General features: G+C 38.7%; 1 protein-coding gene and 1 long non-coding RNA gene across 3 annotated transcripts in view; one reads left to right on the forward strand and one right to left on the reverse strand.

Moving 5' to 3' along the window:
- Positions 1 to 14,094, forward strand: part of LOC140513940 (neurexin-3) — an 816,372-nt gene that overhangs the window by 486,259 nt on the left and 316,019 nt on the right. The gene's annotated exons all lie outside the window — the stretch shown is intronic.
- Positions 9,954 to 13,187, reverse strand: LOC140513943 (uncharacterized). Its single transcript, XR_011970420.1, has 3 exons — positions 13,096 to 13,187; positions 12,660 to 12,807; positions 9,954 to 10,165 (listed from the first exon to the last, which is right to left on the reverse strand). It is a non-coding gene; the product is annotated as an uncharacterized lncRNA (long non-coding RNA).

Raw genomic sequence — 14,094 nt, forward strand, 5'->3', positions numbered from 1 at the left:
TTTGTCATTTCATGGTACTAGAACTCTGACTTCAGGGAGTCAGGGACCTTGCAGGATGGCTGGCTAGTCAAAAAGCATGTTTACAGATTCCTTGTATTTCTTTCCCTTCTACCACCTTTTCTTTTCCTTTTTCTTTCTCTCCTCCCCTTTCTTCCCTCTGCCATTTCATTTTATTCTTACACTCAGGGTCCAAGTAAAGTCCCTAATTACTTGTGTCACAGCTGATGGCTTATTAACTTTACAGGGGGGAGTGTTGGGACACCTGATGTGATTTAGCAGAAAACAACAACAAAAAAATATACACAGCTTTTTAAAGAAAGAAAGAGACAGAGAGAGGGGAGGATGACTGTAGGAAAATGAGGGCTGGACCCAGCTGGGAACAGATTGCCCAAAAGGTAGGTGGGTGGTAAAGAATATATAAATAACCGGGGAATGACCAACTTTAATTTTCTTTGAAATGCTCACATTTAAGGGATGCATAGAAACTGCTAATTTTGTGAGTATGTTGGCATCTTATTTTAATTAATGGAGGATTTCATTGGGCAAGGGGTATGGGGGAGGGGAGGAGAAAGAAGAGGAGGGAGATGTTTAACCTACTAAGCCCAACAATCATGACCAAAGGAGGCAACGCTGAGTAAATAGTTAACTGTGGGTGAGTGTGAGCAGTCTTGACTTGCTCAAATGGCTTTCTCTTGACTCTGTCAGCTCTCTGCCAGTCTACTCAGAGCTCCAGAGAAGGATGGGACCCTTAAACTGGGCTCTGTTCTGAGTCCCAGATGAACTCTTGTAACCCAGCTGTGTCCTGTTTCACTAAAACATGTTAGTGAATATGTTAAAGAGGACGCTGAAGGTGAAAGGATCCTGAATTGGTTCACTTTTTCTTTGTTCCCTGTTTATCACATCCATATGAGTCTTCAGACAAAAGCTTCACCAAGGCTAACTCTTGAAAACTCTGGTGCTCTAGCTGTCAGCACTGCTAAACGAGGTCTATGCTTGTGGACAACTCTGATGTGTCAAGCCATCACCTTCAATTAATATTCTTCTTTACCCATGAGGCTCCACTTTAAAGAAGTCAGGCTTAGCAAATCCAAGGAGTTTGCATTCTAGAAATTGTGGCCCAGTTTTCAAAATTCAGAAAAAAATCATGGTATTATAGCTTTGGAAGCAAATAAAAGATTATCCAGACCAACCCTTTACTCAAAACATGATGTATGATACAATATATGACATAATATATTATAAATTATATTATATTGCATTATTTTGTATTATATAGTATTATATGCTTTATAATTTAATAAGCAATGGCCAGGGAAGTATTTTCCAACCTTTTACTCTAAGACAGATTTGTGAACTTTTGAGAAGGAGGATCCATTATCCTTTCCACAATCCAGCCATCCACTAGTCTAGGGATCAGCAAACTATGACCCAAAGGCCAAATCTGGACTGCCCACTGTTTGTATAGCATGTGAGCTAAGAATGGTTGTTAAATTGTAAAATACAATAAAACTTTATTTAAAAATGTAAAAACCATTCTTAACTGGTGTGCTGTACAAAAACATACGGGATTTAACCCTTGGACTATAGCTTGCTGACCCCTACACCACTTCATACACCTATATGTCAATATTCTACTAACACCCTATGTTTAAGAGTATATGTACATTTATATGGGTGTATCACAAGTGTAGCTAATAAGGGTCTCAGATTTCTATAGTACTTACTCTTTTCAATCTCCTTTAATCTCTGGCTTGTGAAGCTGTGAGGTGTGGGAGGCAGACGTTATGATCCCCACTTGACATATAAGAAAACTAAGTTAATAGAGAGAATGGTTATCTAGCCCAAGTTCATGTAGCTAACTAGTGGCAAGACTGAAAGTGGAACCTACTATTTGACACAGCGAATCACAGACTAATAAAAATATAACTTTAGGACTGGAAAGGATTCTTCTATATAAGCTGGTCTAACCTCTTCATTTTGCAAATGAGAAAACAGCTTATGAGAAGTAAAGATAGAAAAAGGTAGGTCTGTTGACTGACTGCTTGTGAGATTTATATTATCCTCTATAGCATATGCATGCATGCATATACACACACACACTATACACATACATATACATAGATATCCAAATATACGTGTACTATCTACACACACATACCTACACACACACACACACACACACACACACACACACACACACACACACACACACACACACACACACACACACCCTCAACATACTCTAATCCTAAAAGTAAAATGGTCTAATTGAAAGGATGTGACCTGGGTTCATATCTTGAGTCTGCTACTCTGAGACAGCTAGGTGGTGCAGTAGGTAGAATACTGGGCCTGGAGTGAGGAAGACTTATCTTCTTGAGTTCAAATCCAGCCTCAGGTACTTATTAACTATTTGCCTCAGTTTCCTCATCTGTAAAATGTGCTGGAGAAGGAAATGGTAAACTGCTCCACTGTCTTTGTCAAGAAAAACACAAATAGGGTTATGATGAGTTGGATACAGCTGAAAAAAAAGATTACAAAAACCTAAGGAAAAGTCACTTAAACTCCTTGGGATTCAGTTTTTCTCATAAAATGAATAGATTGGATTAGATAACCTCCAATCACACCTACTTTGCTATTGATTGACTCAATTGAGATGTATGGGCATTCTGTGATGAATTGGGGTAGGGTGGAACCCTGTCCTTACAGCTGTCTATATTTGTGATCATATGATCATTCCCCTCTTCTTTGTAGTTAGCTCTATTTCCATCTTTCAAATCAAACAATATACAGAGTAAGAAAAACCCACAGTGTTTCCATATGACAAAGTTGTCTTCATGACACCTATGTATGTATGTGTGTGTATGTATATATACATATATATAATATATAACCTTTAAATTCTATTATTTCTCTCTATCATCTATCTATCTATCTATCTATCTATCTATCTATCTATCTGTCTGTCTGTCTGTCTGTCTGTCTGTCTGTCTATCTATCTATCTTCCTACCTGCCTACCTGCATCTTGTTTTATTTCTCTGTAACACAATAGTGGGGATTAAGAGCCATAAATTGTCTTCCCATCACCATTCTTGGATGAGTTAGTTTACCTCTGTGATCCTTAGTTTTCTCCTCTCTTCAAGAAAATGATTATAATATTTTCCCTTTCATAGGTCACCTAGGAATACTGTAAATGTTAATAAAACAAATACACATCAAGAAAGATAGTAAATGAACCATCACAGAGGACTAGTTAACCATGGAATGGTGGTGATCTTTGCAAGAGAACACAGGAAAGAAAGATTGAGCTTAATGACATGGAAGGAAGATTGTCAGGTTCAGTTACAGCTGTAGTCATTCTTTCATTGTTGCGGATTTGAAAGGTAGTATGTTTTTCTTTAAGCAGAATGAATAATGTAGTTGAATGAGATAAACAGATGTTAAATTTTGATGATGTTGAAATATAAGATTGGAACTCTTTCGTGTGAAGAATTCTGCTCTCCCTTTTTATATGGAGTGATGCCAGTTTTGTGCCCTTCAGGTGCCCTCAGTATTGGAATTTTCCAATCCAATCATGAATGGGTAAACGATAGGCTCTGTGAGGAGGTGGGTCTTACCTGATTTGCTTTTACTATAGTAGATAATGGCTCCCTACTCCACCCAGGTGTAATGTGGCCCTGGGGGAATAGAAGTGTTAACGGTAAGATTTCTCACAGATGCCAATAAAAGGACTATGGTGGGGATATACACATATACACACACTCACAAATATATATATGTGTGTGTATACACACACACACACACATATACTCATACATACACAGCTTGGTGGTGCACTGGATGGAGCACTGGGCTTGCAGTCAAGGATATCTGAGTTCAAATGTGGCCTCAAACACTTACTGGATGTGTGACCTTGAGCAAGTCACTTAACCCCTATTTATTTCAGTTCTTCATCTGTAAAATGGGGATGCACCAGAGAAAGAAATGGCAAATTACTCTAGTATCTTTGCCAAGAAAATCCTATGGAGAAAGGCCATGGAGTACACATATATACATATGAATAAAAGGAGGGAGGAGAGAGAGGAAAAGGGAGAGAGACAGAAGTAGAGGAAGAGGGAGGAGAGTATATGTGGAGAGAGAGAGAGAGAGAAAGAGAGAGAGAGAGAGAGAGAGAGAGAGAGAGAGAGAGAGCCAAGAACTGGAACAAATCTCATCATAATCTGTGTGGAAAAGTTTATATCAACTTCCTTCAACATAAATAAGGGGTATATTTGTTTTGTTAGAGCTGGCCCTAAAATTTTCAGCACAGTTTTCCCCATCATATGTAGCATCTAATTAAACTGCTAGGTGATGCATTGCATATACAGTGCTGGACTTACATTACAGAAGACCCCAGTTTGAATCTTTCCTTCAACATTTGTGACCCTGGGCAAGTCATTCAACCTCTGTTTACCTCAGTTTCCTCAATTGTAAAATAGGAATAATGGCACCTACCTCATGGGATTGTTGAGATATTTGTAAAGTACTTAGCGCTGAATGAAGGACAAAAACAGTAGCAGCTTCAGCGCAATGCCTGACACATAGTAGGTACTGATAGATAAATGTTTATTTCCTTCCCCCTCCCGCTTTAGGTTCTACAACATTTTTCTTTCCCGATATCAAGCTAAATCGTCAAAGATTAATATATGTTTCTATCTTACCTGACTCTTTCTACCATCCCTCTCTTCCCCCAATGCCTTAACTTTGTCATGGTTTACTGACAGCTGACAGCCTTGATAGAGAATATAGCTGAAGAAAGATCTGAGGGCTTTAGTTGATTGCAGGCTCAATATGAGTCAATGGTGGGATACGGTTGTCCAAAAGCCAATGTAATGTCGGGCTGCATCAAGTGAGGCTTACAGGAATAGGGAGGTGATCATTCTGCTGCATGATACCTTGGTCAGACCCTCATCTGGAGTACTGAGTTCAGTACTGGGTACCACATTTTAAGAAAGAACATTGATTAAAGTGATGAAGATCCAGAGGAAGGCAACCAGAATGAAGAGATTTGAGTTTCCTGGCAAAGGAGGTTGTGTTGAAGGAACTGAGGACGTTTAGCCTGGAGATGAGAAAGGTTGGGGACATGCCGTCTTCACATAATGAAAGGAATGCCACCTGAAAGGGGGAGTAGACTGTTCTATTTGGTGCTGGCAATTGGAACTAGAAAAAAAGGGTAGAAGATGCAGTCAAAGTTAGACAGAATGTCAGGAGAAAAGCAGCATTTTCCAATAATTAGAGTTGTCCCTTAGTGGAATGTGTTAACGCAGAGAGCAGTGATCTTTAAGCAAAGGCTCGATGACCTCTTGTTAGGTAGTTTGTGGTGGGTATTCTTTTTTGAGTGTGGGTTAAACTAAGTGGCAGCTGAGGTCCATTCTAGCTTTGAAATTCTATTGAAGTGACTGAGTCATGAAGTATCTTCAATGTTCTTTCTTTGCCTTTTGAAAAACAATAGCTATAGGTATAGTGTCCGCTGTTACCCAGTGACCCTTATATAAACACTTAAATGATGAATTACCGCTGAAGTTTTTAGTTCCAGGAAAAAGTTTGCTTTTACAGACATTTTTTTTCCCACTTTTTTCTTTTTTGCCATAAAATGAAAAATCCATAACCTAATGGTTTCCTTTTTTGTCTTAGCTGTCACGAAACTAGAGCTGAATTCAGTGCACTGTTCTAGCAATCAGCTCATTTCAGGAGACTGGTCACATCTATTATCATTTTGTTCCCTTTAGATGCTCCTTCTGTTTTTATCCCTAATTGCCCTATTTTGCATTCTGTCTAATCTTAATCTTATAACCTAACCCCAGTCCTTCCCCTAGAAAGTATAGGATGAATCCTATGTAAATAAAGTAAGGGGGAACAAGGTATCTTCCTCTCCACCCTAGCATTTTAAAAATTGCTTCAGCCATTCATTTGCCTCATCAATTCAATTCAAAACATTTAAGAACCTGCTGTGTCAAAGACACTTTGCTATACCCTCAAATACAAGATTATTTGAGAAGGGAAAAAATACTAGTGACCAGGGAAATCAGATAAAATTTCATATAGGAAGTGGCACCTGAATTGAACTTTGAAGGGAGAAAAGGATTGTAAATGGCAGGAGTGAAGAGGAAGTATATTCTAGGCAAAGGACAGAGTCTACGTGAAAGCATGGAAGAGACAGACACAGAGACAGAGAGGGACAGAGAGAGAGACAGAAAGAGACAGAGACAGAGAGAGAGAGAAAGAGAGAGAGAGAGAGAGAGAAAGAGAGAGAAAGAGAGAGAGACAGAGAAAGAAAGAGAGAGAGAGAAAAAGAAAGAGAGAGAGAGAAAGAGAGAGAGAGAAAGAGAGAAAGACAGAGATGCACAGAGAGACACACAGAGAGACACAGAGAGACACAGAGAGACACACAGTGATTATTTAGCTATGGGTATGGAGGTAAGAGAGCATTAGATTTAGATGTCATATGTTAAACATTTTCACTCTCCCCTTCAAATTCCTTTTTACAATATTGACCAGGTGATATTCCCAAGAAAAGCATGTGAATGTATAAAATTGTACATGTTCTAACATTTGGGACTTCTAAAAAATAAATGTTCTTTGAATTCGATTTATTGAAGTTGTTGATGTTATAGAAAAACATACAAAGTTTATGCTTTTTAGGACCAAGCAGTGGGCAGAATTTGGATTTTTACCAATTTGGGATCCATGAGTCATCAATTGTCAATATGATTACAGGTTATAAATCTGTTTCATGTGAATGTATTTTTAAAAATCACACTACTACCTCATTCTTTCCTCCCATTTTACTCTGCCTTATATGTTGTATGGCAGTTGGAAGAAGAAGAGACATGGAAAAACAGGGACAAAAAGCCAGGGTTCCAGAGCAGTGGAGATAGTAAGTTTCTTTGGTCGGGATATGCCAGAATATATGCAGGGATCTTTAACCTATAAGTCCACCAAAGTATTTTTAAAAATAATTATACTGGAATAAAATGGGTTTCCTTTGTGATCACATGTATTTTATTTTTTGCATTTACAAAGCACTATTTTGTGAAGAAGGCCCATAGACTTCAGCAGACTACTAGAGGGGTCCATGACAAAAAAAATGTTAAGAACCTTGGTATAGAGGTTTTAGAATTATATAGATTGGGGATTTTAGATAGTTTTTACCATTATTGCTACCCAACAAAACATGATTATATAACTGGTCTACATATTCACAGCATTACTTTTGAAAATCTGCTGTAGTCTTTTGAATGTTATACCCAGATTCAAGGCATGTTTAGGTCTCTTTGAAACTACAGCTTATGAGCCTACACTGAAGTTTCTTTTTCCCCCCTCCCTCTATCTCTCTCTCCTTTATTTTCCTTCCTTCCTTCCTTCCTTCCTTCCTTCCTTCCTTCCTTCCTTCCTTCCTTCCTTCCTTCCTTCCCCAAACTGGAGGATACATTAATTCAAAGCAAAAGACATTAAATAATAACACAGAAAAATAAATAACAAAGGAAATACCATCATTTATGAAGAGCCACATTCTCCTAAAGAGTCTTACACTACTAGTAGTACCTATGAGAAGCATGTAAAATAGAGGAAATATGCATAGCCAGAGCAGCTCTTGGTTGTAGGGCCATATCTTAACTATAATTGTTCCATTTCTCCAAAGCTGCCACTTGTTGCATCTCGATGGAGCTATGGGTGCCAACAACTGGTCTAGTGATCTGTTCATTTACTGGGTTGCTTTTGCTGAACTTCAAGGTACTGATGTCATTTGCAGAGCTATTTTCTCCACTATGCTGCCATCTTCTGGTTCTTGTGTGTGTTTCTGACATTTGTTGGTTCTCCATTGAAATTCAACTAACCTGCTTCCTCTTTGGAATGAATGATCCCACCTCTTTTTATGCTTCTAGTTCATATTATCAAAGCTAATCCAACTCTTTTGTGAGTCAGACCCACAACTGTATCTCGGTGACCAACAAAACCTGGAGGTCAATTCTGTCTTTTGAACTGCTTTGTTTCTTTCCTGCTATAATTCCTTTAGGTGTCCCTGCTATTTGATTTGGAGAGGGAAAATTCCTTTTATCTCACATCTTGTCCCTAAAGTCATGCAAATCACCTTGGATCTTGATTTAGTATGATGGGAGGAGCAGATTAGGACTAGAAATTTTTGGTCCACGTTCTTTCCTGTGCCAAGCCTTCCTTCCTATTCTACCTTTACTGCTTTTTATCTAGTGAAAATCTTCCTAATTCGATTCTGTTATCAAAGGGAAAACATCTTTAAATGTCATAATCCTTTCCACTGATCTTTGCTTTCTTCACTTAAATATCCTAGATACAGGGACAGTCAATATAGTTATAGCTTCCCAGAATGGATGAGTTTTATTAGAAAAGAAATTAATGATTACCTGTTAAACAGTGGTCATTCTAGTTCCCATTTATATGATACTTTTAAATTTAGGGAGCCCTTAATTTATAGCATCCCTGAGGGTAGATGGTGAAAATATTTTCTTCCCATTTTACAAATGAGGAAGCAGAGGCCAGAGGTTAAATGACTTGATCAAAGTAAAATGTCTGATAACTAGAAGAGCCAGGACTTCAATCCAGGTATTGGGACTCAGCTACATGTTTGTTTGGATTTTTTCCTGTTCTGCCACACTGTCAAATGCCTAGCAGTGTGCAAGTGGATGCAAAAGATATGAGAAAGTGTCTGTCCTCAAGAAGATTATAATCTATTTGTTTGACTCAAGGCTCAAACACATAAAACATTTGGCTAACAGCAAAAGACAGAAGTGCTAAATTTTACTGCTGAATGGCTTGGTACAGACTGAAGAGTAGGAGTTTAGAAAAAGGAGAGATCAGTGTAGGCTGGAATAGTGAGGGGAAGGTGTCAGAGAGGAAGTGGGACCTGAAATGATCGTTAAAAGTTGAATACAATGAGGACAGATCTTATTGGTGGAGAAATAGCACGAGTTATTGTATAGCAGGGAGGTAGCAATGAGCATGGGAGAAAAGAAAAATGGGAAGATCTTTCTCATACCTTTTCTGTGAGGTAAAAAAGCAGGCAATTCCTTTGTAAACTTTAAACAGAAAATCAAATTTTAGGTGCCTGTTGGAAACTTGTCATGGTGGATATACCTAGGTTCTTCCTGGTGTCACTTATGTGTTGTCTTGACCGAAAACAGTAGGTTAAATAGGTGACCTCTAGTGCTTTTATTTGGTGAAATGCCCGCAAATTGAAAGATGGTGATTGGATTTTGGATGGAAGGAAGGTTACATGCTGCCCTCTTATGAGTTAATTTTGGCTGAACATTTTTGTCTCTCCCTTTTTATAGGCAGGGTTCTCTTTTATTCCAATCAGAAATATCTGAGTCTGATACAGGTGGAAGACAAAAATGGTCCTCATATAACAAACCATTAGACTCTTGGGTACTTTACACCCTAGCAGAGGACAGTGGGATAGTTTTCACGAAGAGTTTAGTGAAAATTGTAGCTGACTTGATGACTTAGGTTGCTACTAAATAGAACCCTATTTGACTCAACCAGTTTGGATACTCGAAGTGATTTAAAACACTCTTCTCTCTGCAATATAGTCAGTTTCCTCCCTATTCAAGCAGACTCATCCATTTAATAATGCATCAGTGTTTATTTAGCAAACAGCAACACTTTCTAATTAAACCATTATGAGAGACACAGGCAGTGTAACCTTTCTGTTCATTTTCCCATTCTCCCGGGGCTGGGCTCCACTTACGCTCTCCCACGATACTGACCCTCTGCCAACTCATTGAGCTTTGTACAACACAGACATAGGAAACTAACAGGTGTGGCACAGGTCAGAAAGCCCATAGTGCTTGTGAATCATTCAGAGAACAACTACGACACAACTACAACAGTGGAATACAAAGTAGTTTGGAAGGGACCACACTTAGAGTTGGGGGGCCCAGAAAAGGCTTCATGCAGAAGATGCTGCCTGAGTTTTAATTTACAGGAATAGAGAAACTCTATGAGATGTATTCAAAAGGCAGTAGATTCCAGGCATGTGGGATGGCCATATTGTACCGAATTTCAAATCTAGTCGGACTTTTCCTCCTCTGCTGAGAATAATGATGAATCTGGTGCAAAGCAGAAGGAAGAAGCTCAGCCAGGTGTCACTTCCTGAAAGAAGAATATACTAATAACTGTTACTTTAAAGTTTATGAAACATTTTATATACAGTATCTCATGTAAGCCTCGAAACAAACCCTGTGAGGTAGTTTCTGCAGTTATTTTTTTCAGTTCCATTTTGCAGACAAGTCATACTAAGTGACTTGCCTATGGTCACATAGCTAATAAGTTCAGAGGTGAGATTTGAACCCGATATTCCTTCCAGTGTTCTCTATCCCTGTGCCATAGTGCTGATGGATTATAAGCACTGTCTTTTTAAGTCTACCAGGTATCACCCATCAAATAACATACTCCAAGAGAAAGAAATCAAAGACTAGAAGTGGAAGAGACCCCAGAGGACATCTAGTTTGATCTCTCTAGGGCAATAATCTTCTGTGCTTTACCTTTATAGGTGGCTAGCCAGCTTGTTAGGAAACCTTTCTGATGCCCCTTAAGTGCCCTCCTTCTGCTGATTGATTCATTTTTATGCTGTATATAGCTTGATGGTACATTGTTATTTGCATATTGTCTCCCCCACTAGAACATGAACTTTTTGAGAGAAGAGACTTTTTTTTTATTGATTGACTGAGTGCTTGAACTCTTTCAGTAATGGGGAGTTCACTACCAAATGAGATAACTCATTCCCTTTTTATTCAATGTAATTATTAGAAATGACTTCTTTTATATTGAGCTGAAATAAATTTCCTGGAACTTCTACTTATTGGTTCTGGTTCTGCCCTCTGGAGATATACTAAATAAATCCATTTCCTCTTCCATGTGATGGTTGAAGAATCCCTCATGTTTTCCTTAAATATTCTCTTTGTGTTAAACATCTCTAGTGCCTTTAACTATTCCTCATAGGGCACAGTTTCTAGGGACCTCATTATCCTGGTCACCTTCTTAGGGACAGTTTCAGGATCATGTAGTAGAAATAGCTCTGAACTTGTACCTAGGAAGAAGGGAAGGGAATGAGCAGTTTATAATAAAGTTCTCAGTATGTGCCAGGCACATTTTGCAAACTTCCCGTTTGATTGGGTTCAAATTATGACACAAGCATACCAGCTCTGTACCCATGGGCAAGTCATTTTGGTTCTCTCATCAGTAAAACAGGAATAATAATTCTGGCATTGCCTACCTCATGAATCTGTCATTAGAAAGAACTTTGTAAACCTCCAATAACAATACAAATGTAAGCTATCATTATTATGTTCACTTTTTCCAATGTAGCTCCTGAAATATAACACCCAGAATAGAATAGGAATACTAGACATATGATCTGACCATGAAAAAGAACTGAGGGGTCTACTGTCTCCCTCTTTCTGGATATTATATATCTCTTACTACGGCAGTCAGAGTTTTCAAACCCATATCATGCTTGACCGCACAGCAGCGAGGTAGAATTCTTGAATCCATGAACATGGATTTAGAGATGGAAGGGACCTTAGAGTCTATCTAGGTAAGGAGTTCTTAACCTATTTTGTATCATGGACCCCATAGTTGTCTAGGAAAGACTCCTCAGAATCATAAATTACATACTTCCCCCATCCAATTTATGAACCTTCTCAAATCTATCAAGGGTTCTATGGATCACAGTTTAAGAACTTCTGATGTAGATTAACTCCCTCGTTTTACTGATCAATCAAGCAATCAACAAGCATTTATTAAGCACCTACCATATGTCAGGAAGATAAATTCCAGAAAGATTCATAGGATCATAGAATCAGTTGTATATTTGAATGGGTCTTTGGAGGCCCTCCAATCCAACCCAGTCATTTTATGGATGAGGTAATCAATACCCAGGGAAATTAGGTGATTTGCCCAAGATCACACAAGAAGTAAATGAGATTTTAACCCTGGTCTTTTGACTCTAAAACTAATGATGAGGAGAACTTGAGTAAGTTTGGTAGTATATTGAATTAATAGCATCCTAGGGGAAAGAGTAGAAACATCACTTCCCACAAAAAGCTTCAATTTTAGATGTAAAATAGGTAGCAGGGATGTGATTGTGTGGCCATTCCATACTATCCACAGTAATGAGGTAGTTGGTGAGATGGGAAGAACATTGAGTCAGGGTCAGAAGACCTATATTTATATCCTTTGGGCTTTACCACTAGACACCCATGTCACTTCAGACAAGTCATTTAGCCTCTGTGGGCCTCAGTTTCCTCAACTGTAAAATAATGAGATTGCTTCTTAGGTCCCTCCCAGCAAGAATTCTATGGTCACTAATGATTTAGAACCTTAATATAATGAGAGAAGAGCAGAAGAAAGTTGAATTAAAGCAGATCTTGGCCTGTCTCATGACTATATACAGGGAAGCATGGAAAAAATTCAACCCTGGGCTGGCAGCTTGGACTGCCCCAATGGAGTTGGGAAATAGAGGTTCAAGGGGAGGCAAAGGAACAGAAGAAGAGGCAAAGCATGAGTCTGTCTCCATTCTGTGAAAGTAGCTTTTGGCTGTGAGGCAGCAACAGTAATATTTCATGTCTTCAGTGGCGTCTGGTACCTTTAAATGTCAGTCTCTGCAGCCGGCCTTATCTCCTGGAGCACATTTCAATTAGGTATTCTAAATCGCACTCTTTTCTTCCAGGACAAATATGCCAGAGGTGTGATATTTACTGTTGCAGCAGCATTTTAAATACTTTCCCCTCCTCCTTTAAAAAAGAAAAAACAACAGTGAATGGCCATTGTTTCCTTATAATAATAATAATAAAATAATGGAAAACCGAATTCTGGATTTGCTACTGAAAACTGGCTCATGTTAATGAAGGGATTTTGTCTCTACCCTCCATCCCCCCTCAATTCCTATCTCAGCATGAAGGTTATAAAACCGAGGCCTGTGAAGTCTTAGCCTCCTACTCCTTCTTTCATGCCAATTGCACTAATGCCTCCTAGAACAGTTTCTATTTAGAGACAATTGGGCACCTACCTCACCCACTTACCTTTTTCTTTCCTTTGTTTCTAGGAATGTTTGCATTGGGAAAAGAAAATCGGATCTCTGTTTCCTTTGCTCTTCCCCTTCCCTGGGGGTTTATTGTTTTTTTTCTTACCTTATATCATTTTCTAATCTTTCTGTAAGTTATTACAAAAACATGGAAGCACTCCAACCCAACACCTTACCTCCTTTCTCCCGTTTACAAAAATATGAGAAACCTTCAGAGACTTATTTTGTGTATGTTCTGAGATGCAGCCCAAAATTCTTGGCCTGTTCATGACCCTTTACAATTTGAACCCAACCTCCCTTTCAGACTTAATTCTCACTTCTCTTAGTCAAACTAAACTGCTCTCACTAGGCCTTCCCTATTCTAGCCACTATTCGTACAACAAGGAATCTCCTTCTCCTCACTTTAAAATATTTCCTTCTCATAGCTTCTTCTCATGTTTTGAATATAGAAATATCTCAGACAGTAAGCATGGAAGTGAAGGGCTATGGTGTAATACATAGTACATTCTCAGGGTCCTGTTTTATTTAGTTGCTTACTACAAATGACCCCCACTAAATTGTTACTACTTGTGAGAATTTTGAGTGAGGGTGATTATAGCTTTCTGGGCTTTGGTCATGGCCTGTGTGACATCACTAGGGAGTATAACAATACCCAGGAGAAGTAGAAATCTATTGCTTCTCTTTACCCATGCCTCCCCCCCTCCCCTCCACATGGGTACATGTTTATATGCTCTCTTAGGGATTTAAGTTTCATTAGAGAAGACCCAGACATGTGGCACATTGACAAATAGAACCAGAGATCTACCAGAGAGGAGTGCTTCAAGTCTCTTCATTGCTGGTTCAGGCTTATTCTGATGAGTTGAAGGATAATAGCCTTAAGTTTTCATCAATGTTACCAGTGGCTTTTCAATACCCTAAGTCATGACTTATTAATCTTTTTTGTGTCACAGCCTGGTAAAGTCAATGGAACCATTCTCAGGATAACTTTTTTTTAAAA

The sequence above is a fragment of the Notamacropus eugenii genome, chromosome 7, assembly GCF_028372415.1.
Source record: "Notamacropus eugenii isolate mMacEug1 chromosome 7, mMacEug1.pri_v2, whole genome shotgun sequence".
In the NCBI taxonomy this organism is placed as follows: Eukaryota; Metazoa; Chordata; class Mammalia; order Diprotodontia; family Macropodidae; genus Notamacropus; species Notamacropus eugenii.